This window comes from Rattus norvegicus, chromosome 10 (assembly GCF_036323735.1).
Source record: "Rattus norvegicus strain BN/NHsdMcwi chromosome 10, GRCr8, whole genome shotgun sequence".
NCBI classification, from domain to species: Eukaryota; Metazoa; Chordata; class Mammalia; order Rodentia; family Muridae; genus Rattus; species Rattus norvegicus.
Window position 1 is genome coordinate 9,523,943 of NC_086028.1, and position 22,876 is coordinate 9,546,818.

The 22,876-nt window shown below is 41.2% G+C and overlaps 1 protein-coding gene across 18 annotated transcripts in view; it reads right to left on the minus strand.

The window, feature by feature from the left end:
• The window catches only part of Rbfox1 (RNA binding fox-1 homolog 1), a 2,095,840-nt gene that overhangs the window by 865,134 nt on the left and 1,207,830 nt on the right, over positions 1-22,876 (minus strand). The gene's annotated exons all lie outside the window — the stretch shown is intronic.

Sequence of the window (22,876 nt, forward strand, 5' to 3'; positions counted from 1 at the left end):
ATTGGTTGGGACACAGTGCTCCTTCTCAATTATAAACACCTTCATTGCCAACTACGAACTTGGCAATCATTTGTTTATTAACCTGATGGCTTGCTACATTTAATGGTATCGCATATTATAATAGAGTAAGATAAACTTGGAGCATTCACACTCACTAACTTCATCTGTCTCTCCTGGCCCCAGTGTCATGTGATAAAACCTGTGTACAGGTTTGAAAGAGAAGTTTAAAACTTTCCCCTACATTTCCTTGGGAGAAAGCCCATTGTTCTGTGCATATATGTGATAAGGTCTAGCCCTTATTCTTCTTGAGGACAGAATGTTTCAACACACACTGGAAGGCAGTGGCTGAGTCCCATTCACTCACCTCCTCATGCTGCTACACTTAAGTCTCAGTGGGAGGAGCAGAGCTGGTGCTGTAGCACACTGTGCCCAAGTCGCCCATTCACCCGAGCCTTCTTCCTCTTCTGAGCCCATTGCATCTTCCAGGCTGAGCCATCATCTCCACAGGGCGTGCTCCACATAGGGATTCTCCAATTCCAATTTGTCTCCATTCTTAGTTTCTTCATTTGTGATTGCTTCCTAGAGACATCAGCCTGGCTGCCAGCATCATGCAGAGTCAGCCTTCCAAAGGCACTCTCCAGCTTCTCCTGCCCACCACTGATGTGAGCGTGGTGCTTCTCACCTCTCAGCTCTACACACTTACAAATTTGATGTGACTATATGTTGTGTGAACTTTTCCTCATATTGAAATGTAGTCTACTCACCTCAGCCAGAACTGAAGACAGACCAATGTAGTTATTCCAACTTGATGAAACAATGAAGTGATTGGGATTACTTAGAGAGCACAGGTCAACCCCAAATAGTCAGAACACCAGAAAGCCTCACCCCCACATGAACAATGACTTCCTAAGAGATGCCAGGACAACATTCAGCATTCTACTACATAGGCTCCTCAGGCAAAATGACTAAATACAGCTTGGGCAAGTTTACACAGAACTGGGAGAGATATTTAAGAAATAATGGCTGAAATCTCAGGTGATGGTTTGATGATCCTCCTCACCAACTTATGCAGGAAGAGCAATGGACTCCATCTTGAGGGTCTCTTGTAAGTGGTCATAGGATTCTCTGGTAAAGAAGAGGATGATGGCTGGATGGATTGGAGGAGAGAACTCTCCAACACTGCAGCAGTCAGATATAATGGTACCCAACCTCACAACACCACATAGTTACTATGTTCACTGCCCATACATAGTGGCTTAATTTACACATGTAAATGTACAAAGCCAAACTTCTTTGGCTCATGAACTAGCCTTTCTCATAGATGCTGTAAGAGAACAGCAAGAGAAGCTGAACTCCCAAAGAAGACCTGATAGGGCTGTTGCATGAACATCCCAGGTCTTCTGTCTTAGAATAGGGCATCTCTCCAGTATCTTTCTGCATTGACTTCAGTACACACCTCCAGTTACTCTGAGTTCAGTGGTTGGTAAGCTATCCCTTCCTTTTTGCCTTTGTAACTTCTACTAAAACCCCTAAGGTTCCCTCCCACATAAGTTACTTTCAGGTAGAACTTTTCCTGATGGTTACCACTGGAGAACCCATTATAGTCACTTCTAGCATCATCCATCCCCAAATCCCCATATCCACCAGTGCCTATGTGGTAGTGTGAATATGCTTGACCCATGGGAAGTGGCACTATTAGGAGGTGTGCCTTGTCATAAGAGGTGTGGTCTTCTTAGAAGTAATGTGTCACTGTGGATCAGGTTCTGAGGGTTCCTAATGCTCAAGCTCTACCCAGTATAGAAGAGAGTTGCCTGGTTGACTTTGAACCACGATAGAGAACTCTCAGCTCCTCCAGTACCATGTCTGCCTGCAGGCTTCCATGATTTCCACCATGATGATAATGGACTGAACCTCTGAAACTGTAAGCCAAACTCAATTAAGTATTTTCCTTTATAAGAGTTACTTTGGTCATGGTGTCTCTTCATAGCAATGAAACCATAACTAAGACAGCCTACATCCTCCAAGTTCACCTCACACCCCTCCGAATTTATCTTCTCTATAATATACAGTGTTCAGCTACCCAGGAGAGCAGTCATGAAATGTTTCCCAGAAGACATGTCATCAAGGCTGTTACCTGGAGGTGAAAGGCAAGACACCACTGGGGTGGAACTAAGAAAATAGCTGATAAGAAAGGCTTGGACTATGTTTCAGAAACTGAAAATTGGTTGCTTTAATAGTTTTAATGTCTGGTGGTAGATTTCATCTCTGCTTACTGTACGACATTTGGAATGCCTGGAGGAATTCTGGGCAGAGATGCTACTTAAAGATGCTGTGTAGAAACAGAGATGCTTCTAAGTGCCCTAGACAGCACAGGACAGGCCTCCTATACATAATTAGGTACAGCAAATGCCAGTAGCTCCAAGGCTGAGAAATCCTGCCCTAAAGTTCATAACTGAGGGAGTTGATGTCTCAAGAGGAAAACTAGACATTATTAGTTGCCATGTCAGGGGTAATCACGGTAAGCTCTGGGACTCTATCCCATAAGTTACTAGGACTGTTCCTCTTAAGCATAGAGTGATTATGTTAAGTGAAATAAGCCAGTCAAAGAAGCACAAATAATGCTTGGTCTCTTTCTATACAGAAGCTTTAAAGGTTTGCCCTAAGGGAGTAAAGAGGAGACAAGGATGCAGGTGTGGCTCAGCTGAGCTCAGTTAGAGCCAAGCATGGATGAGTTTGTGAATGCTATCCCAGCATAGTCTGGATAAGGTGGTATAAACATGCAATTTGAGGGTCATCTTGGGCTAGAGATCTTGTCTCAAAAAATAAATGACTTAGTAAATAAACAAATGTAACAAGTGCAACCAAGGTCACCAGAGCCTGGGAACAAAGGGAGGGTGGATGATAGGCTCTAGACTATGATTTGAGTGAAGTAATGCATTTGAGCGTTCTGTAGAATAAACACTACAGTTTCCAACAATTCATTATTTATTTTATTTTTTTGTGATGTTGCAGTCCAACCCTAGGGCCTCACACAGGCTAGACAATGAACTGCCACTGAGCTACATCCATAACTCATTTGTGGTTTTTTTTAAACTCATTTTTAATTGTTTATGCATTGATATTTTGCCTGCATATGTGTCTGTGTGATGGTGTTGAGTCCCTTGGAACTGGAGTTAAAGACAGTTGTGAACTAGCATGTAGGTGCTGGGAATTGGACCTGGACCCTTTGGCCTAGCAGACAATGTTCCTGTGGTTCTCTCTAGCCTCATGATTTTGGTTTTTCAGGTTTCTTTTTTAATGTAGTCTCCTTTCTCTGTCCAAAACACACTAGCCTTGAACTCCTGCTCCTCTTGCTTCATCTCAAGTGCTACACTACAGGCATGTATGCCCCTACCCAGCGGACATTTTCATAAATAGGTATAATGGACCATGATGATAAATATTACTGTAGGACCCTACCACCCTTGCTTCCCAAAATGTCTCCTTCCATTTCCTCAAATAGTTTCCCTTCTCCTATCAGGTCTTTTATTTTCATCTCTGCAAATGAGAGAAAACAGAGCATAGTTGTTTGAGGGAGGCTCAGTGGTAGAGCACTTGCCTAAAATGCAAAAGGGCCTGGATTCCACCCCATGCACTGCCTACACATATTAACAAACAAGTAATGCAGAAGTGTTACCCTCTTGGTGCCAGCATCTGGTTTTGAACAGCGGAATAAAGCTAGCATCCTACTGTTCCTGACAGGAGGCAAAGAGCTCAGCTCAAACTCCACTCATCTCATTGGAAAACCACCACGACGCCTTTGCTCGGATTGCCTGCCTCTCCCTGCTATTAGGCAATTGCCCCTTGTAACATGCTACCACCTCTCAAAGGGGGAGCAGCATATTTCACACCAGTGTGTTTCCTGTATCTCATTTCACATGGAGCACAGGTGGCTGGATGGGCAGCCAAGTCGCATCACTGCCAAGTGATTCACCTTAAAGGGCCCCCTTTAGAACAGAAGTCCATCTGGCTAGCAGCCTCCGGCCTTTCCCTTCACAGTTTCCCCATGCCTCTGGGCTGTGTACCAGCCAGCCCTCTGATCTAGCTTGCTAGCTCGCTTGCCTCCCAGATATATGCTGCACTATCTTCAGGGCTGAGTGAGTTTAGCAGGAATCAAACCCACACTCCAGGTATCAGGGAACTGCTTCACCGAAACCCACAACACTATAATTACCATAAAGCCTTCAGCACCACTGGTTCTAAGAGGTAAAAGAAATTAAATCAGTGGGCAGAGATGGAATCAGGAGCAATCTTATGGGAGATGCATGTAAATGTACAATCTTACATTGGAAATGAGTTTTAAGATTAATACCCTTCACAAATGCACAAGTCTAAGGAAGAATGGCTGAGAATTATGCTGTTGCAACAATGGGTCATCTCGCCTTTGCAGCACCGCCAGCTCAGTTCTATGAAGAACTCACAGAGCTTAACATTGTCGTTATTTTTTCCCAAGCCTTGTAATGCAAATTCTTCAAGAGAATAACAAGTGGTGCATGCTTGAAATTTATTTTTAAATCAAGAGCAAAATGAAACCCTTTAATTAATCTCTGAGAATTTAGCTCCTTCCTTTCAGATCTGTCTTTTTGCACAGTTAGATGCTTAAAATAATTGCATCCGCTCGTGTGAAACAGCAGCAGTAATTCAGTGGGTTTATACTTGTGCAACCTTTTAAAAACGGGCCTTAAAACATTCATCTGTTGAACCAATTTACCAGCTTTCAATAAAGCATCTTTAAGATACTTTTTGTTACATTTATATGACATAAGCTATATTATTTTAATAATCTGTACTTGAGATATATGGTGATGAGGGAATTATCGCTCACCTGGGGAGATGGTGTAATTAGAAAAGAGGCACAGTCGGGGAATAAAAATGATTAAAAAAAAAAAAAGGCTTTCTGAAATTAACCAGCTAGGATGCTACAATGTTGGCTTAAGTTGTTGGGGAAGCAACGGAGTGCAAAGGAGAGGAGAGGGAGATCAGGCAAACTTGTAGTGCCTGAAGTAATTACAATTCCTAACTCAACTCGTCCTTGCTCACGACTCTCCGAGAGTGAGAGCATGCAAACAGCCAGGACAGGAAAATGAATGTCCAGCAGCAGGGAGAGGGGGCTGCTGCCAGGGATGGGCTAATGCACCAGGGCAAGGCGATAGTGGTGCAATTAGACTAATGATTTATTGAACGTTTGATTAATTGGGAATTAAGTGAATGTGAAGTGGCAGGGATGTCATGGCACAGCGTTTGGCAGTTGCTGGAAAGATATCCTCACTCCTGTCAGTAAAGCAATTTAGAAATTTTAAATCATGGGACAAACAGCGTTTTTAAGGACCTGCCCAACATACAATGTAAAGCAATCCCCACATACTCTAAAGGAATGGGGGCAGTTTGGAGAAAGGAGTACTTTAAACCAAAAGGGCATCTGCAAAGCCTTATCATTGTCAAATTTCACTTCTGCTTTATGTAAGAGAGGGGTTGGGAAGTAAAAAAATAATAAAGTATGGTTGAAAGGTGGTTGAGGAGAGAGAGAGAAAGAGGGGGGGAGAGAGAGAGAGGGAGGGAGAGAATCTGCCTGTGAATGAGTACATGAGTAAATGTGGGTGTGCATGTGTGCATAAATGCATGAGTGAGAGTGTATATGCTTGTGTATGTATGCTTTGTGTGCATTTGTGCTTGTATATGTACATCATGTACACATGCATGTGTTTCTGTGATTATGTGCACCTCTTTTAGTCCACAGCATTAATTCTTGCATACTTTGTAACACCTTTAAAATGGTATTCAACATCAAGGGTGGAGGATGTGAAAGAGAAGATGGAAATGTTCTTCAGCCCCAACTTGCCCACCTTCTGCACCAGGCACCCATGAACCACAAACAAGAGGAAATTCTTCCCATGGCTTCTCCACTACCCATGCTATAAAATAAAGATTATCAAGCGGATGGATGAGGAAGAAGATGAGACTCAAAATGCTCTACTGGCTGTTCCTCCTGGAGTCTACCATACAGGATCATGTCCCTTCCATCCCAAATTCTTTACCCACTTGCCTTCCCTCCATCCCTGCCTCTCACAGGGACAGAGGCAAGAGTTACACATTTAATGTTTTCTGTGTAGTGATCTGGGCATGGGGAAGCAAAAGGCTGATGCAAATTGAATACATAAATAAGAATTTAATAAACTTTCTCTTTGGGTCCTCTACATCACTGAGGAACATGTAGAATCTGCGATTAAAAGCAAGTGTTGCAGGAAAGGGGGAGGGTTGGTCTCCCAAGTGCCTTTGAGGGGTTGCCAAGGCTCCTGGCTTTCTAAAAAGATCTAAATCTCAAATAGCTCTGCCCATCAATCTTTCATTTTTATAAGCATAGATGCTAAAGACAGCTTAGATTGCCCCAAAAAGTATTCATGGAGATGTTCGCTGCAGCGATGTTTAGGATGGAAACACCGAGGACAGTTGAATAGGAACAAAGAGCCATTGAGGATTCTCTGAGGCAGGTTCTCAAGTGCTGCTTATGGAAAACAGTGCAGGAGATAGTGTGAGTGTGTGTGTGTGTGTGTGTGTGTGTGTGTGTGTGTGTGTGTGTGTGTGAAAATGGACACCTGAGATCAGCATTTTGTATATTCTTCTAATACTTAGTGCTTTTGCTTAAAATTAAAGGGAGCAGTAGAACTGATGGTATGAAACAATAGTAGGAGTTAAAGGTTAGAGAGTACTAGTCTATGGTAAGTTAACCAAAACTGAAGGTGCATGAAACAGCCTCATGGAATCCTACCAGTCAGTAAGACAATTTTGAAACAGAATTTTTCCCAATTGAGTTTTTTAGAAGTTTATATATGAGTATATAGTATTATGTAGTATAGTATAATATTATATAGTATTATATTTATATAATACAAAAGCTTTCCAACCTAAAACTCCTATCATGTCTTCTCAACTCCATCTCAAATCCATGACTTCTATGACTTTGGTTAACGATTATTGATATATATACCGCTGAGTCTGTTTACTGCCACTTGTACATATACAAGTTCAAATTTGGCCACTTGGAACTGGATAACATATCAGGAAGCTTGTCCCTGGAACAGACTGATTCTATGTCTTGGCAGCTCTGACTTATTGCTTGCTTGTAGCTCTTTATCCAAGAGTGAGACCTTGGGAGATAACTATCCTTATACTCAGACAACTGTTGCTTTTTGCCTTTATCATGATGTAGTCCAAGACTACATTAGAATTTCAACTAGTCAAAATGCAGAGAACAACTGACCATAATCTTCCTTTTCCCTGAGACTCATGAGACTCATGGAAAAAGGGCTGGAAAGATTAAGAGCCAGAGGACTAGAATATCTGCTATGGATAATGTCTTCTGTGCATGAGAGGGAAGCTATACATGTGATATTTAACAATATGGTCATCTAAGCAATACCGTAACAATAACCAAATAGAAGTATAAGTTTTCTTTAAAGAAAAATAATTTACATGGATTAACCATGAATGAGTAGTCAATGTTGGGAAGCAGATAGTTAAACAATTTTTTCAATGCAAGGCATAGGATGACTCCCTATTAGTTATTGGCCAAGGAAGACACAGGGATCAACCAAACAATATAGACTGTTGTCATTGCTGTTTTTTGCCTGCCCTAAGTAGATGGTAAGGTCCTATTGCTGAAGTTATCATACACTAGAGCTGCACGATACAGAGTAATCCATCTCAAACTACATGTTTTATAGAAGGCAATCTCCCTAGACTCAGAGCTTGCTGGTTTGACTAGAATGGATAGCTATCGAGCCCCTGCATCCATCACCTATCTCAGTCTCCTAGGTCCAAGGTGACAGATAGGTGATGCTTCCTTGACCTGGGTGCCAATGCTTATGCCGTCAGTGCTTTATCCTTTGAGCCATCCCATTAGGTCACTTAAATATTATGTAACTATTTAGACAAATTCTTTGATGTATGTGTGTTCACTAGGTATTATTGGCAAGATGGGGAATAATGCTTAATGTCTCATTTTTGACACATCTGAGACTCCCAAACTTTGAAGAAAGCCAGTTGAGGCAAAAGCCATGTAAACATAGTTTAGAACATGTTTCCAACATCACAGAACAAGTTAGCAACCAGAGTGATGATATAATCCCAAATTTGCAGTTCAAGATTATATGAGAGTTAATAACTATAGGTGGGGATAGCACACTCTCCCCCTCCCCTCGTGTGTGTGTGTCTCTCTGTGTGTGTGTATGTCTCTTTCTCTCTCTCTCTCTCTCTCTCTCTCTCTCTCTCTCTCTCTCTCTCTGTGTGTGTGTGTGTGTGTGTGTGTGTGTGTGTGTGTGTGTGTGCGGGGTCACAGAGACACCAAAATATCTACCAACAGTGTCTACCTCTCAGCTGAAACATAATTAGAAGTCATATTTTTTTCTTTGTTCTCTATTTTTCTGTTTCTGAGTAAAAAAAATAGCACACTTGGGTGATTTTCCTTTTGTTTTTTATTTTTCTCTCTCTTTCTGTTTCCTGTGATTATCGGGTTGCACAAATATCTAGCATTTCATTGTGACAAAGACGAGTGCCCTGGGACACATGGAGGAGATAGAATACATACACCAGGTGACTCCAGTCACCTACTATTACAGATACCATAAGCAGGACAAGTCCTATAATTTCTGAAAACCCTGGCCATATGTCTTCTAAGACTGGAGCTCTGCCATACACTCTATAAAAAAGGTGGGTGGGGGAAGGAGCTAAAGAGAGAAACAGCTGTAGCCATAGAACAACTCTGCCAATTAAAGAAATCTCAAAAGCATATCAGTACTATGCTTCCAAAGGCCAGAGCTGGCCAGACCAGAAAACAAGCACAACTCCACAACTCTATTAGGCCAGAGGATCCTTTGCCTCTGGAAAACAGGTAAATCTGTTGTGTCCCTGTGTACAGAGAGGAGAGACACAATTAACAGGGATGCAAAGTAAGTGATATGGCCTCATTACCAGCCATCAGACTGTCCTGAGGGGTCCCCCTTTCAAAGCTGGGTAGGGAGGTTACCAATTACCATGCCAAATTAAGCCTTGATTATTCCCTGAGAGACACCTGTTAATTGGGCTTCTCCATTACATAACACTTCTGCACATTAATAATTGAGTTGCAAGGGCTTGATTTTTCTCCTCATCAATGTGATTTATTTCTTCCTCTCCTCGTTTCAAGTTGTGTCATCTTCAAAACTGGGGTTGCAGGGGCCAGAGAGAGCTCCTGTGGCCTGTGACCCTGAGTCCAGTGAGAAGACTTTTAGGTCAGCGTCACAAGGGTAAAGTAAAATGGTGTATATTTCTGTGGGGGTGTGTTTGGAGTTTTAGGTCATAAAACTAAGATGGGAATCATGAGAAAGGAGGATGAACTTGGAAAGGAGGTAGGAAATGGAGAGGGTGAAGGAAGGCATTTGACTGTGGAGCAGAAGCAGGGGGCTGGAAAAATAGAGGAGAGCAGGTACAGGGCAGGACAGGAGCACAGGAGAGGAAAGCACAGTGATGCCCACACAGGAAAATGCTGTAACAAAGCCTGTTTCTCTGTATGCTAATATAAAATGCAATTAATTAATAAGAATGATGAGAAGTCTTAGTTCACATGACTTCTGTTACATTCTGCCCTAGTGACTTTGTATTTGTTTTGGGTAAATCCTTATACAATAGCACATTCATTCCTAGGTTCCTAGGCTATTAGAGGAGGGGCCTGGGAAGATGTTTACGTGCGTCACACATAAGTATAAGGACCATTACCCATGTGAAGCATTAACGTACATCTATACCCTCTGTCCTACTGTGGTGAGACCGGAGAATCCCTGAAAGTTACGCACTGGTGCGTAAGGAAGGCAGTGAATAACAAGAGTTCCTGTCTCAACAAGGTGGAAACCATGGAATGATGCTCAAAGTTGTCCTCTGATCTTCATCTGTGTATCCACAGTCATACACATGAACACATACACACACACAGACACACACACACACACACACACACACACACACGAAGAGAGTGGGGAGGGGGAAGAGATTGAAAAAAGTAGCAAAGATCTGAATTGGAATTTTCATCACATGAGAGAATTATTACACAGATGAGCTGTCAAGGAAATGTAGGAATATGGTAACCCAAAGATACCTGTTTGACTAGACATATTTTCATATTTACATAGAATAGTCTGTGTTCAACCCTGGGTTACTGACCGCCCCTATGCCATAGCCATGGGTACATTCTATCCTGCTTCCCTTTCCTCTCTCTTGCCACTCATCCTAACAGTTGAATATATCTGTCCAATATGTTCTGAATAATCTCTTTCCAGTCACATTCACTGGGTCAGATCCAGCCCTTTTATTCATTTACCTTTGGAACATTCCTGCAATGCCAGGGAACCACACCCCATGTCCATCTCACAGGAACACTTGCCATGAAGGCACTGCCAATATCTCTGAGGACAGCAGGCTCCAGGTACCACCTCATGACCCAACATCAAGCAGCTTTGTGCATCTCGTTGGAGCATTCAAACAAAACAAAGCAAAATCCACACACCACTCCAAGACTCTAGATGAAAGTTAAAATTAGCCAGGTAGTACCAGGCCAAGTAAAGAATTTGGCCCAACTTGGGTGTGTGGGAACTGATCTTGCTTTTTTAAATCTGAAACACCAAAACAGCTAAAGGAGCAAGAAACTGAAATCCAAACAAACCTAGCGAGGCTGCCAGAAAAGGGGGCAATGATGAGAACAAAGAAGTTGAGAAAGGAACTTGGTAAAAATAAATGGAGTTGCCATTCTCAGGAAGGTTCTCTGAGACCAGATGGCAAAGGCAGTAATTTATCTCTTCACATATTTCTGCAATACTCACTGTTCCAAAATAATATATGGATTTGGGAGAAATACAGAGGCAGTAGGCAAACATATTCTCTTTCTCCCGCTCCTTCCCACTTTGCTCCAGCTAGAAGGCAGGGAATATGGACACGTTATACATGGTCTAACGTATCTGCCTCCAAAAGCTGTAGACTCGAGAGGGGACTGAGCATTAAACCTCAGAAGGCTTCAAAGACCTCCAGGATTACTGCCAAGCTGACCTGTGAAGGAGACAGACCCAAGTATAAGTCTACTGTGTGGGCAGAAATGTAAGTATCCAGCCTAGGACAGTAGCTCTGCACTTACTCTTACCAACCAGGGAAGATAGAAGAACGTCACCTAGCTGGGACACTGGACCTTCAGAAATCTCTGAGATTTTTGCTTCAATCCCTAAAATAGAATGAAATTGTGGTAAAGGACTATGTGCACTCTTTTCTTGGGTTCGTTGCTTCTCAACTGTATGAAACACAGGCAGGCTTCTCACTTGTGCTGACCTCAGGTTTTATCCGGACAATAGGAAGGGAACATATGCACCTCCCGCCTAGATCAGGGACACCCTGACCAATTCTACACCTCACATGTCACATATAGACCACACCCATTGCTCCTAGAAAGTCTTTATGTAACTAATTACTCTAAAATGCACTTTGGACTTTCCCGGTACCTGACATCATTCCAAACTGCAGAGGCCATGGGACAATCGACCTTAATTTAGTAGTGTCAAGGACCTCTATTGTCTTCTCCACCATTCCCCATCACCTCCTCCTAAAGAATCTAGGAAGACTGTAATGAGAATTTTGGTTTCCTTTAAAAAAACAAACTTAGTTATGTTTTATGAATGTTTTTATTTAAATCCCAGGTATAGGATGTGGGGCTGCCTCAGACTGTCCACAGCAGCTAAATATAAAGTGTCTTATGCTCTGGAAGAGATGTGAACTCTGGGAACTCTTAAGAGATATGAATGGGAGAAACCTGAGAAGACAGTTGATGGCTGCTACTCCCTCTGTTGCTGTCCTTGCTGTTGCTGGTGGTGGTGGTGGTGGTGGTGGTGGTAGTGGTGGAGGTGGTGGTAGTGGTGGTTCATCTTGATGTTGTGTTTGTTATTACTGTTTTTGCTGGATTGCTGGGTACCCTGACAATGAATATTGGACTTGCCCCAAGGAAATACATCCCTATGCAGCAGGGAAACGCCTATAGAGGTCTTTGCCCTCTTTCCCCTCTAACCTTTCTCTTCTACTTAGTGTTGGGGGATTGGAAGAGATTGGGGTGGAGAAGGGTTGGAAAGGACTTAGAGATAGAAGAACCCCAATAAAGTAAATAAGACAAATGTGCAAGCAGAAGACCCTTTCTTTCTTTTAGGCTAAAGCTTCACTTTAGAACTCATTGTGCTGGAGGCTCAATAAATCATATGCCTGGTAGACATTTTCCCTTCAAACCTTTCCTTCCTCTCTATTCACTGTTGGTTTTACACTATGCTGAGCTGAAAGTAGAGAAACCTGCCCAATAGCATTAACAGGGATGTAAAATGAACTCCAATGTCACAGAGGAAGATGCATATGTGGCACTGAAGAACCTTTCAACTTACATCAGAAAGGATGAGGACTCCATGTAGGCAGTGAAGAAGAAGTCAGAAGAGACAGATAGTCAGACAAGGCACAAAGCAAAGATGGACAGCTGAGACTTGAAAATTGCTCTTTTTCCTTGGGCTGGAGCTTTGAGATGTATGAGCTGTGACACAGGTACCTCTGGGTCTGCCTAAGCTGTGTTTCTTCCTCCATAAGGCGGGGTTAAAATAGAGCCAGTTTACAAATGGAGACTAAGAACACTACTTATTATTAGCCCCACAAGGTAGAAACCCTCAAATGTTCATCAACAGAGAAACCAATAAATAAAATGCGATTTACCTAGACAATGGAAGTTTTTAACCTTCAAAAGGAAGTAGCATGAGCTGGAGAGACTGCTCAGTAATTAAAAGCATGTTCCGCTCTTCAAGAAGCCTGGAGTCCAGTTCCCAGCCCTATATCAGGTAGGTCATGACTGTCTATGATTCCAGATCCTAGGATTGTGATGCTCTCTTCTTGTTTCTGTTGGCAACAGCACAGAGGCATGTAAGTACAGGTATGTATACATGTGGGCATGTACATACATGTGCATGTGTGCACACACAGACATTTGTGCATGTTTGTGGGTGAGAGAAATAGAGGGTCATAGAAAAGGGGTGATACAGAAACACACAAACAAACAAGTATCTTTCAAAAGGAAATAGAGTCTGAGTAAAATGTTGGCTACTCAAACATGAAAACCCAATTTCAGACTCTGGATCCTATGTAGAAACTGGATGTAATGATAATACTTATAATGCTAGCACTGCTCATTAAGGCAGGAGAATGCCTGGAGCTCACTGTCAACTCAGTCTAACCAGAGTGACTAGTTCATGGTTAAGGCAGGGACTCTGTCTCAAAAGATAGGACGGAGAGCAACAGCAGAAGGTATTTAACGTCTGCCTCTGCACTCTTTGCACATGCATAGATGAGTAAGAATGCACAAATGTGCACAGACATATGCACAAGCCACATACTAAATGATATCCCACAGAAGAGTCTCAAGGATGTTATGCTAAGAATAATAAACCAGACACATGAGGACTAGTGTATCCAATTCCACATATAGGAAGTCCTGAGTAGTTAACTCAGAGACCAAAAGTCAAACAGTGGTTGCCAGAGCTGGTCAGGAAGGAATGAGCAGTTAGTGTTGTATGGCCAGAAAGTTTCAGTTTTGGACAAGTGGAAGAGTTCTGGAGAAGAAGTGTGATGGAGAAGGTCGTGTAATTCTGAACCACATAAGGTCACTAGAAAAATGATCAAAGTAGTCAATTTTATGTCATCTGTTTTGCCACAATAAAAACAGTTGTCAGGGATTCCAAATTTTAAATAATAAAATCAAAAATAAAGAGTACAGTACATCCTGTGGTGTCTTTAATAATGGACTAGGTTGCAATTTCTCTTCGTAGGTACTGAGAATAAAGACTGCTGTAGAAGAAAGTTTATTCGTTTGTATTCACAGCAATTTTTTGAAGAGATCTCTGAGCCAGGCTATCTTTCTGTTTGTAGATGTACAATGGGGTGGTAAGCAGAGAGCTTCAGAACCCAGAGACTTTTTAAGGCTGGACTTGCTGCTCAGACATAGGGTATGAAGTCATCGGGCAGCCACAGCCATCAGCACCCTCAGCATCTGTCTGCTACTGCTGCAGAAAGCATCATTGGTTGAACTCATACTGTTCCCATGTGGCTTTCATCCAACAACCATGAGGACTGGGAGTCCAAGGGCCAACCATTACCATACAGATGGGAAATTTATAATGGAATATTCTCTCTGGAGCTCTCTAGGTAGTCAGTCCAGGCTTTGTTACATCATGGTCCAAATCTCCCTGCTTTTTTTCCTGTGGAGCCTTAACAAGCATCTTACATCCCCAAAGCTTCTTGAGCATTAGCTAAAATGATGGCCAACTAGCATAAGGTTGCAGGTAATAGGTTAGTAAAGATCTGGAACATCAACGGCCTGTTTGGGTGGGCTGGAGAGTTCACTAAACTGCTTGGTGTGCAGACTTGCATAAAGACATGAGTTTGATTCCCCCTTTTCTTAAAAGAAAAGGAGGCATGAGACTGTGTTTCTGCAATCCTAGCTCTGAGGATGAGTTAGAGATAGGAAGACCTCTGAAGTTTGCTGGCAGCTAGGTCATTTATGTAGTAAGGTCCATGTCAAAGACATACCTTACCTTTTGGCCTAATCTCTCTCTCTCTCATACAAACACACACACACACAAACACACACACACAAACACACACACAAACATACACACACAAACACACACACAAACATACACAGACACACACACACACACACGCACATGCACACGCACACGCACATGCACACGCACATGCACATAGGTATATAATGAATACCTATGTCAAGTTTCCACCCCTAGTGGTAGTATCAGTTTTAAAGTTTAGCAACTGTTAGTCTTTGTTAATTCCTAGGCAAGAATAAGATAGACAATATGAAATACTAAATAATATAAACAATAGTAAATAATAAACATTGAGGGTCTGAAATGCAGGAATTCATTCATGCTTATTCTTATTGTTTGTTGACCATACATACAGATTCAATGAGCCTTGAGTTCAACTACTTAGAGGAGGTGTGCGGCAGGAGGAAGATGGGGCAGGTTCCTCAACTCTAATTATCTAACAAATCATCTCTGGAAAGGGATGCCAATTTCCTGGCTTTAACCTAGTTCATGCAGGAGAAGTGGGTGGGGGAGCCAGAGTGATTTGATAAGACAGAAGCTTTTGTTTTCTTTTGCCAGCCATGTGAGAAGGGGGGGGGGTAGTCATCCAAATATTTATGATAGCTAGCTCATCTTTGTACTGGGCAAATTATGTTTTGACTCAATAACTCAGAACAATTCATACCTGTCCACCAATTTAACATCGCCTTCCAGCCCAAATTGAAGGACATGCTGCAGGGAGGCCGTACTCAGGGCCTGGCACACTCATTTAGCACTTTGCTACGGTTAGCTATCATGAGCTGCCTTCCACTGCACCTGTAAGCATTCATGCCTTTTTGCCTCATTTTCCCAATGTGATCATTAACTCCTTCAGGGCAAGGGCCAGTCCTGATGATGACTTATTTTATATCCCATAGCCCCATCCCAATGCCTCATCCATAATCAGAGTGAGGCATGGGATGACTGACAGATAAGCAGCTATGTCAGTGGAAACACGCACCCATTGTCTAGTGTAAAAAGGCCATTTGTCTGTCATGGCAAAAAGCTCTCTTCAGTGTTTCTGACCAAGGTACCTGAACAGTCAGCATTTATAGGTTATTTGACACATTATATAATATGCTGAAGCCAATTCCATTATGTTTTTCAACATAGCTTGCCCCTTCAACAAAGACTTCTCTTGCAAAGACTAGCAATACTTTGTCAACTCATAAGCCCAGCCTTCTGAAAAGAAGATGGCAGTCTATTGCAAGCATCCCTGGTGTCTTATCCAAGTCTTGGGTGGGTTCTACCTATGGTTTCAAAAGAGGTAATATGATAAACGTGGAAAGTGTTGGGGCCAGAGAGTATCACAACTATAAACCACAGTCAACCTTGCACACTAATGAAAACACTGCTTTCAAGTTGACATGGTAGATACTATGGCATCTTCTTTACTTCTTCTGTTGTTTATGTGAGAATACTGGACATTTCTCCTTTAACCTACTAGTACATATCCAGAATGATGATTCATTGACTTTAATTCGAGTATATCATGAACTTTGACTGTAATTACCCCATATTCATTTCTTTCTCCTCTTCCACTAGCCATCTTTCTTTTCCTGTATAGTTCACTTCTTTTTCCTTTAACTTCACTTTTTGTACATTATAGTTTGATCATATTTTCTCTCTGCTAGATCCTCCTTTCTTCCCTACCCACCAAAAACAATAAAAAGGTAGAATCTCAATGAGCAAAAATAATCAATGGGCATATGTAGTACTTATCTTGTAATATTATATATAATGTATTTTATATATTATTCAAAGATACACACATGTATGTTTCTCCATTTAATTACATTTATGTTATTGTGTGAGTGTGTATGTAAAGACCATGATGCCATATGTCTGAGAAACTGATCTCTTCTTCCACCATGTGGATCCCAGAGATTAAAGTCAAGTCTTTACACTTGGTGACAAATGCACTTAGCCACTGAGCCATCCTCCTAGCCTTCAACACTCCCGATTCTATTTTTTTTCCTCCCCATTACATTCTTAGACTCTCAATAAAGAACAGATATGTATGGTGTGATCCCTATAGGGCAAAAACTGAAACTATCAATAAAGTTCCCAAAGGTTAGATCAAGTCAGAAGTGGCTAAGCAGCAATTCAGTCTCAGAGTATGAGATGAAAGTTCTCCAACGTGACATCACACTAAAGATGTCAAATCATGGGGGAGGAAAACAGGCCCCAAGGAAGATGTGGGATCTGAGAGCTGCTGGGACAGCTGGTGGGAGATGCTCAGAATAGCACAGCATAATGGGATTCAGAACAGAAAGAGGTGGGAGCCCCATGTCTGTGCTGGTAGATAACAGATGGAAGAGTGGCACGTTAGGTCCTCTGGGCCCCCCACACACGCTCATTGATGGCGATGACTTCGAAAGAGCAAACAAAAATTGAAAAAGACAGAAGAAAGAGTTAAATGCACACCAGGAGAGACAGAGGCCAGCCAGCAGAGAGATGTTGACGGATCTGGGTCATGGAAACCACAGAAAGAGTCTAATGGGGTGTTATGACTTAAGCTTCCCTAGTTCTATAGGTAACAAACAGCATGATCTTTGGGAAAGTCACCAATGATGGTAAATACAGGTTTTTATAAATCTCAGAAATCACTCCCTGGCTTTGATGTACATGTAGATGATCTTATATCCTCTAAGTTCTAATGCTGTGTTCTTGTCAATAATGATACTTATATCATATATTTGTCACATTGGTGAATGAGGGAAAATAAAATTGTAAGTCAGTTGGAAGAAATGTAAATGGAGTTTTAGCTGCTATCTCCTAGCTTACGGGTAACCAAATGCATATTTTATGATCTCCTAAGAGCTGAAATCACTCCAATTCACAGACCATGAGTCTTGAGACAAGAGACAATTCTAGTTAGTTCAACTACTGAGGAAGGTGAAGGTTTTGATCAATTAATGTGGAGTCTTCCAATATGTCAAGGAAATTCATTAAAAATAAAACAAATAAAAGCATTCTATTTTGTTTCCTTATGACATTTGATCGGCATTGCATTTCTAATGACTTTGTAGGTCTAATACCTATGAAGAGTACTGTATGTAGTTCATATAATGACCTCATACCCAATAAGACACAATAGCAAGTGTGGCTCCATTCATCATGGAGTTGCCATCATAAATGACCATGTGACCTATGGGAGCTCAGTGACAATGAACTGTATGGTGACACAGGAGAAAAGAGACTGGATGAAAGGTGATGGTTAGTGCTCACTAAGAGCTCTGGATTTATGTCAGTTCCTGAAGTTACTGCCACCCAGATATTTTTCTATAACCAATATATTTCTTTCTTCTATTTAAACCAGTTTGATTGAGGGGTGACTTATATTCATAGTGTCTCTGCTTACCATAGTGTTCTTCAGCAAAGACAATCAACAAAGTCAGGTGTCATGGGTAAAGTAAGTAGGAAATGACATAAGGTACAGCAAAGTTTAAGGTATGTTCTGATAGCCTTACAACCACCCATCTAGGACAACATGGTGCTAGAGGGTGAGATCGACAAGACTGGAGAAACACTCAGGTATCCCCATACCTTTACATGGCCTGAGTATCAGAAGGAAAAGAGTGGACCTGTAATTTGTATACAAATGGAGAGGCCAAACATATTGCCTAAGACCAAAGTGGTTTCATCCAAGTCAGACTGTATCTGATTGATATTAAATAGTCATACACACACAGACACACACACAGACACACACAGACACACACAGACACACACACACACACACACACACACACACACACACACACACACCCTGGTGACAGTGTACAGTTGGTAAATTTTGCCTAACAGGCCATTGGTTCTGTGTATGTATGACTTGCTGAGAATGTAAAGGAAACACTGGCCAGGGTCGTTGAGGGGAGGTCACAGTGGTGATGACTCAAGATGGTTGTAGTCATGTTCAAGTGCATCCTTACAAGAGCCTATTACCATCAACACAAATGAAGAAGAGACTGAATTTACCAGTCTATCCTGAATATCTTCAATGAATATGGAGGACAGGTAATATACATCATAGAGAAAATATTTTCTCCTTCCCCAGAGATAATTCTACAGGAGGGGGATAAGGACTCTTGCATTAGCATAGCATCCATTTGAAATCCCCATGCTTCTTTCACAGAAGTTTACTGGACGTTGATGTCTGTCACTGGAGATATGCAGTCTGCAGCACCTGCAGCCATGGAAACTCCTGCAGCTTGTTTCGGGAGTTTCTAATTGGAGACAGTGGTCTCTAATTCATTTTTTAAAATTATGTCTTCAACTCTTGAAATTATATTTATATCATTTCCTTTTCTTCCTTTCAAACCCTTCCATAGATCCCTCTTATCCTCTTTCCAATTCATGTCCTCTTTTTCATTATACATAATAAAATATACTATATGTATTATATAATATATAATAGGAGAAAACAGAACAGGAATTGGAGAACATGAATAGGTAGATATATTATACATATATAGCATATATAGATATACAATATCAAAACTAATCTCCAACTTTAAACAAATTATTTATAAAGGCAAATTCCTATTTCTCACAAGAACACACTCTTTAAAAACTCTCTGTACCTATTTTTCTAAGTCTCATCTCTTTTCTCTTATAAAACAGCATAGTAAAACAGGCACAGATAACTTCATGTGTGTGTGTGTGTATGCATGTACATGTGTGCATCTCTGTGTGCTTGTACACATACATACATTATACATGAATGCATGTGCATGTAAAATCCAGAAGTCATTATTCAATGTTTCCTTTAGCAGTTACTTTTTGAGGCAAGGTTACTCACTGAGCCTGCATCTCACAGATACTGGATAGCCACCATCTCTGCTGTCCAACTGTCCAGCAACCCTGGGGTTAAGTAGTCACTTTTCTCTGCTAGCATCTTGAGATCTGAATTTCTTCCCTACACTCTGTAGTCAGTACCTCACCTAATAGGCTGTCTCTTTCGCCCACATACTCCAGCTCTGAAAGTTTTATAAGTTAAGCCACAGAAGGAAGTTGGATGAACGAAGAATCCCTTTTGAGATATAAAAATGTTCATATCAGAACAAGACAGGGCAGTGAGCAGAAGGGAATAGAGCACAATATTTGATGAAGTGAGGTAATTATCATTTATGAATGAGGAAATTCAATGTTTTCTTAAATTACTCAAATTAAACCTCAAATAAATATTTGAAGTTCTCCATCTAATTCTGCTACAATGAAAAATTGAACCTCATTACCTCTGGATTTACACTGACTCTAATTTCTAAGATTATATTTCAGAAAGGAGGAAGGAACATTTCTCACGGGGGGAAAAATGGATCGACGTTTCTTCATGTAAAGCAGTGTGTGTTATATTTTACAAACAAACTGCCACCCTAAAACTTCCCTTTGAGGAAAATTTCCAGTCAAAATCACCACACATATTTTATATAACTCATAGACACAAACTTGCAAAATAAGTATCAATAATTTAAACACGTGATTGTTATGCGTCTCTAATAACAGAAAAGGCCAAGCACACTTTAAGATGACTTCTTAAATCAACTAGAGGATATTATTCACTTAAAAATAATTCCCTGCTCTAACAAAGAGTACCCAGTACAGTGTCTGCGTGATAAGTTCCCTTGTTTCCTATCTGTAATTTGATTCGACTTCTACACTTTGCCACTTGCGACAACTGCCTTAAGCAACATATCAGACTCCTTTGTTAGTTTCTGTGTACATAAAGAAAAAAATCAGATCAGTACATATGTATGCATGGCTGCCCTGCTGAAAAGCAAGTTGAAAGCAGTTTTCAAAATAGAAGTCTTTACGAATGTAGTTCAGGGCTGGTGCTTACATACCATGGATAAGGCCATAAGTTCCATTCCCAGTACAACCAAAATAAAATAAGACAAAATAAAGTAACATTTAGTCACTATGTGTGTGAGTGTATGTGTGTGTCTGTATATGCATGCATATAAGTATGGAGACATGCTTGTTTATATCCTATATGGAGTATATGCAGAGCCCAAAGATGGGCATTTGTGATTTCCTCTATCGCTCTTGACTTTATTTCCTTCAGACAAGGTCTTATTCAACCAGTAGCTCCATGCCAGTGAGTCTGTCTAGCCAGTGAGCATTTGGGATCTGCCTGTCTCTGCCCAACTCCCTGCTAGGGTTATTAGTATGCTCAGGGGATACTGAGAATTCTAACTCAGGTCCTCAGGCCTTCGGAGCAAACACTCTTAGCCACTGAGATGCCTTCTCTAGCTTCACATCAGTGTATTCATGGTCACTCCAGAGCTTTGATCTAAAGCTGGAAACTCAAACAAAAACAAGCACGTATACAAACAGGATGCTTCAGCAAGAAACAGGAAGGAAATGTTACTTAGTTTTGCTACAAGAAGTAAGTAGAGAAGATTACCAAAGACTAAATGCCAATCTCCAGAGTGGGAACTGGTCATTCCCCTGTTTAACTAATTAACTATATTCTAGACACTGTGGTGATCTTTTAATAGAACTTCCTTGAAGGAAATTAATCAAACAGATGATTATATAGGCAAGTATGTTTATTTGCATGCCAGCTAACATCTCAGTCTTAGGGGTTCTGAAGAGGTATACTGGCCTCTTAGGATCTCTGAGAAATCTTTTAATCAAGAGGCAGGTTCAATCCCAAAGCCACAAGACACAATTAATTATACAAGTCTCTATTTTGCCTTTTCAACAATGTCTACTAAAATCCAATGAGACAGGTGCCTTTGGAAATACTACTCATATGAAAGTTATATTATCTTTCATGCTTAGTAAGTTCTTACCTGATTTAATGTCAAGTCATCAATGTAAGATTTTCATGTTGAGGGGGTTGGGGATTTAGTTCAGTGGTAGAGCACTTGCCTAGGAAGCGCAAGGCCCTGGGTTCGGTCCCCAGCTCCAAAAAAAAGAAAAAGGAAAAAAAAAGATTTTCGTGTTGGTTTCTTTGATGGCTTGACTGGATATTTTTAATTTTGTCAGTGTCTTGCTAAGAAACCCTGGTTGGTCTGCTATAAGCTGTATAGCCATGGTATCCTAACCATGAAAATTCTCCTGTCTTGTCCTCTCAAGAGCTTGGATTTCAGGTGAGCCCCCAAAATCTTGGCTGCCCATGAATTTTAGTGCCTTGGTATGGGGAACTCTTTTCCCTGTTTTATTCCCTGTTTCAGACTTCTACCTGTGGGAACCATGTAGTTTTGAGTTATAAAAAAATCCATTGTACTGGTGGAGGGAACTGTTAGTATAGTTCTTGTGGTTCCCAGAGCTCCAGTAGTGGGCCACGGACCAGACTTGTTCTATCAACATACATCATCACAATGATTAATGCATCAGATACTAGTGCATCCAGTTGGTCCAGTGCATGGTAACCCTGAAACTTTATTTACATAACTTGATAATAGAGTTACTGAGAAGCAATGATGGAGTGTTATAGGTCCTGTTGAATAAGTTATTATGGCCTGGAAAAACAGAAATGATGAAATCAACACAGAGAAAGACACAGCCACAGTATGGAGGCATGTAGGAACTTTTAGTTTCCATGGCTCAATGAGTGTTAAGATTTGAATACAAAATGTCCTATAAGAACTCATGTTTAAAAACTTGGACTCCAGATGCTGGTGCCATTCCTGGAGGAAATATAATCTTTGAAAAATATGGCCTTACTAGAGCAAGTATGTCTCTGGAGTCTGGGCTTTGAGATAATAGCCTGGTCCTGCTCTCTGTTTTCTGTTCTTATAGAAAATGAACAGTCCCAGTTCTATACTTGCACTGCCATGAAGAAAACTGCCACCACGCCTTTCTTGCCAGGGTGGACTGTATCCTCTCAAACCAAAAGCCAAAATAAGCATTCCTCATTTGAGTTTGCCTTCTCAGTAATATAGCCATAGGAATAAACACACACACACACACACACACACACACACACACACACACACAGAGGCACAGGCACATGCACACACACACAATCATAGTATAGTACGGTAAGAGTTTCTGAACAACAATAACAACAACAAAAACAAGAAAAGGAAAAGGGAGAGAGATACAGAGAGGAAAGGAGGGAGGGAGGAAGGGAGGGAGGGAGGGAGGGAGGGGAATAAAATGTACAGAGGAATAGTGGGAAAGGCCAGGCATTTTTGGATTTTCCCATC